Genomic DNA, 3,759 nt, shown 5'->3' on the forward strand with positions numbered 1-3,759 from the left:
AAAAAAAAAAAAAAAAAAAGCCCTGCTGGTCCAGGGACTCCCCTGGTGGCGCAGTGGTTAAGGATCCGCCTGCCAATGCAGGGCACGTGGGTTTGAGCCCTGATCTGGGAAGATACCACATGCTGCGGAGCAACTAAGCCCATGAGCCACAACTACTGAGCCTGCGCTCTAGAGCCCGTGCGCCACAACTACTGAGCCCACGTGCCACAACTACTGAAGCCGGCGCACCTAGAGCCCGTGCTCCATAACAAGAGAAGCCACCGCAATGAGAAGCCGGCGCACCACAACAAAGAGTAGCCCCCTCTCACCACAAGTGGAGAAACGAAGACCCAACACAGCCCAAAATAAATTAAACTGAATAAATAAATTTGTTAAAAAAAACCCTGCTGGTCCAACATCTGAGATGGCTCTCAAAGGGCAGTTAGGTCCTATATGGGCAGGTCAGCTCTGAGGAAGAAAACATAAATCCATCAGAGACTAAACAAACAGTGGGAAGAAATCACCACTAGGGTAGGTAAGTCAGTCTTCCGTACCTGCTGGTTCCACATCTGAGGAGCCACCCAACTGAGGACTGAAAACATCTGGGAAAAAAAAACTTCCAGAAAGTTCCAAAAAGCAAAACTTGAATTTCCCACACGCCTGGCAACTATTTAAATAGCGTTTACATTGTATTTACAACTCTTTATATTGTGTCAGGTATTATAAGTGATCTCGGGATGATTTAAGGTATACTGGAGGATATGCATAGGTAATATACAAATACTACACCATTTTATATCAGGGACTTGAGCATCCACAGATTTTGGTATTGGGGGCAGGGGGCAAGTTCTGGAACCAATCCTCCTACAGATACAGGGAGACTGGACGCGAACGGAATGCTGTGAGTTTGAACATACTGCTGGTGGAGAATTTGTTTTAACTTAACCTATTTTACAGTAGACTTTTTCTGCATGATGCCTCCCCGCTCACCGGCACCAGACCGCACACAGCTTGTGGGATCTTAGTTCCCTGATCCCAGGCCCTTGGCGGCAAAAGCATGGAGTCCTAACCACTGAACCGCCAGGGAATTCCCTCACGATGCTTTTTTTTTTTTTTCCAGTGGCTCAACTGGTAGCAAGTGCTTTTCTATATATTGAGTCTCTTTTTTTTTTTTTTTTTTTTTTTTGGTGCTAAAGCAAAGCACTGTGATTTCTCTGACTTTGAGCAACCCCAGATGGCCCAACTTGAATAGAAAAGAGGTTGAAAGAAAGTTTAATCTTATAAGCTCTTCTATAAACAATGTGAAAAAAAACTGGTTAGGTGTCTGGCTTGTGGTATTTTACTTCTTATGAGGTCACACAGAACAGTGACAACAAAGCAGAACCTGAAATTGGGGAGATCTGGTCCCATTTTTGCCGTTGGTGTAACTAACTACACAGGAGTTTACTTCCCTACTGCGGGCTTGTTTGCACATTAACACTTCCCAACTCTGCTTTCCAAAAGTGGAAAGGACGCACCAGGCCCTTGGCAATGGGAGGAGAGAGTAAAACACCATCCGCCACAGGGAATAACTGCAAGACCCCAAAGCAAGTCTACAGGGAATCCACAGGCCCTTACAGTGTTCCCCACCTTTCGGCCTGAATGTGAACCCTCTCTGTACACACTGTCCGAAGACCCCGTGACCCTTTCCTTTCAGAAGCCTCACTCCCTTGTTACTTCAGCTTCATAGGGACATCTTTGCATGCACACTAGAAATCGGTCCTAATTGATCAGGACCGCCCTGTCCAATACAGCAGCCAGGACCCGTGGGACCTGTTGACCACTTGAAATGTGGCCAATGGGAACTGAGAGGCGCTGCCCCAGTAAAATACACGCGTAATTTGAAGACTTAGTAGGTGAAAAGAATGTGAAGTGAGATAAGTCAGAGAAACACTAATGCTGTACGACATCACATACACGTGGGCTTTACAAGAGCAGAACTGATGCAAATAGGGAAGAGAATGGTGGTTATCAGGGGCTGGGGGAGGGCGAACAGGAGCGAAGCGGTTTAAGGATCCGAATTCTCCACTAGTAGATAGATAAATCCTGGAGATTAGTGCACAGTACAGGGATGACACAGACAACAATACCGTATTATAAACATCAAACCTGACAGGAGACTAAGTCTTAGTTATTCCCAGACACACACACACGCAAGGAATGTAAAATATGTAAGTCTTATACCCATCACCCGTTGGTAATATTCTGGACATACTGGAGTACGCAGACTACACGACTGCATTAATTTCACCCGCTTCTCTCTGCACGCGCTCACGGGGCTCCTAGAAGCATGCCCTGCCACAGTGGCTCGTGTTACACCGGCCGGAGCCGCTCTGATCACCCACCGGAACCGAGGCAAGGAATGAGGTTAAGGCTCCACAGGCCTCGGCACCGCTGGGTCCGCGCGGATGCACTCACGGCTCTGCGCCCGCGCCCCTCGCCCGCCGGCCTCCAGCCCCGCCTGCGGCCCACGTGGCTGCGCTGCGCTCGGTCGTCCGGTCCCGCGGAAGGGAGGCCCGCTGCGCCCCGCGGTCCGGTCGGTCCGGACGGGGGAGCCCCGGGCGGAAGCTGCTGGGCGCTTCCTGCCGGGGGGAGAGGGAGGAGGAGGGAGAGAGGGAGGAGGAGGGAGAGGGGGACCTGGACGGGTGCGCGCTCGTCCGCGGCGCGGGCATCTCTGCTGCGGGGCCGGGGCCGGGGCCGCGCTCGGCCTCCCGCTTTAGTCTCTGCGGCCTGAACTGAAAACGTAACCCTTCCCTTGACCCGAGAGACACTGCTGAGTCCCTGGGCGCCACCGTGAACGCTCCAGATTCACTGTTTTCTAGAATGGTGTTCACCTGTGGAAAATTACTCTCTTTACTCCCAAATACCTTGTTCCTTCCTTCAGCATTTGCAGAGCAAAAGCTGCATAGGTTTCTGTTTGTCACTAAGTGAAAATCATTCTTAAGAACTACAAAGATTTACTTACAGGGTATAAACTTAGTTGCAGGAAACAAATGATCTTTAACTTAACCCTACGAAATGTTACAAAAGTAAATGCAATGCCATAATTGGTTGTACACACTTCAGTGATGATTTCTGAGTAAGTGCCCATGACCTAGCACTTCCGCCCGTCCACCCTGTGACAAGAGTGAATGATTTGTTTCAATAGACCTTCTTCCTGTCTCACAGTGCAAAGGTGGTGCAAACAGGCTTCTATCTTGACCAAATAACTGTAACCCCCACTGACACACACAGCCAAATCTGAGTTCCTTTAGGCTTGTAACTAACGCTGACCGACAGGACTAAAACTGTGCTTGCCCTGTAGGAAAAGGAAAGAAAAGTAAACGGAATGGAGAAGAGTTACAAGCACATGACTCCAGGAAGATACACAACCCGTAAAACAATCCATAAACGTCCACGCCGCACTGGGTTCTCTCTGCAGTATTAGAACGACCAAGTGTCTGCCCTCCAGCTAGTTTTAACGGCGAACCACCATTTTCTAAATGACTCCGGGAGGTTTAATCGAGTAGGAGAGTGAATGGAAGAGAAACCGTTGATTCGGTTCTAAAATGTGCTTTAAATCATACTGCAATAAATAATAACAGTGAAAGGATTTAAAAAATTACCTTTAGTTTTCACCCTCAAGATTAAAGGAGAAGCGGGAATCTGCTCGGCATGCAGTCATGTGATTTGCTCTAGTTTCCAGACTTCCGGGAGACGCGGATCCAGCTGAGGCAGGCTCTCAGGTCTGAGGTCTTCGCC

The 3,759-nt window shown here is 48.9% G+C and overlaps 1 protein-coding gene across 4 annotated transcripts in view; it reads right to left on the reverse strand.

The window, feature by feature from the left end:
- The window catches only part of ARSG (arylsulfatase G), a 121,469-nt gene extending 118,970 nt beyond the window's left edge, over positions 1–2,499 (reverse strand). For all 4 annotated transcript variants that reach the window (XM_055089934.1, XM_024130317.3, XM_055089935.1 and 1 more), the window contains exon 1: positions 2,364–2,499. The gene's annotated coding sequence lies outside the window, so the exon portion shown is untranslated. The remainder of the gene's footprint in view (positions 1–2,363) is intronic.
- Positions 2,500–3,759: the final 1,260 nt, after the last annotated feature.

The sequence above is a fragment of the Physeter macrocephalus genome, chromosome 14 (genome assembly GCF_002837175.3).
Source record: "Physeter macrocephalus isolate SW-GA chromosome 14, ASM283717v5, whole genome shotgun sequence".
Lineage (NCBI taxonomy): Eukaryota > Metazoa > Chordata > Mammalia > Artiodactyla > Physeteridae > Physeter > Physeter macrocephalus.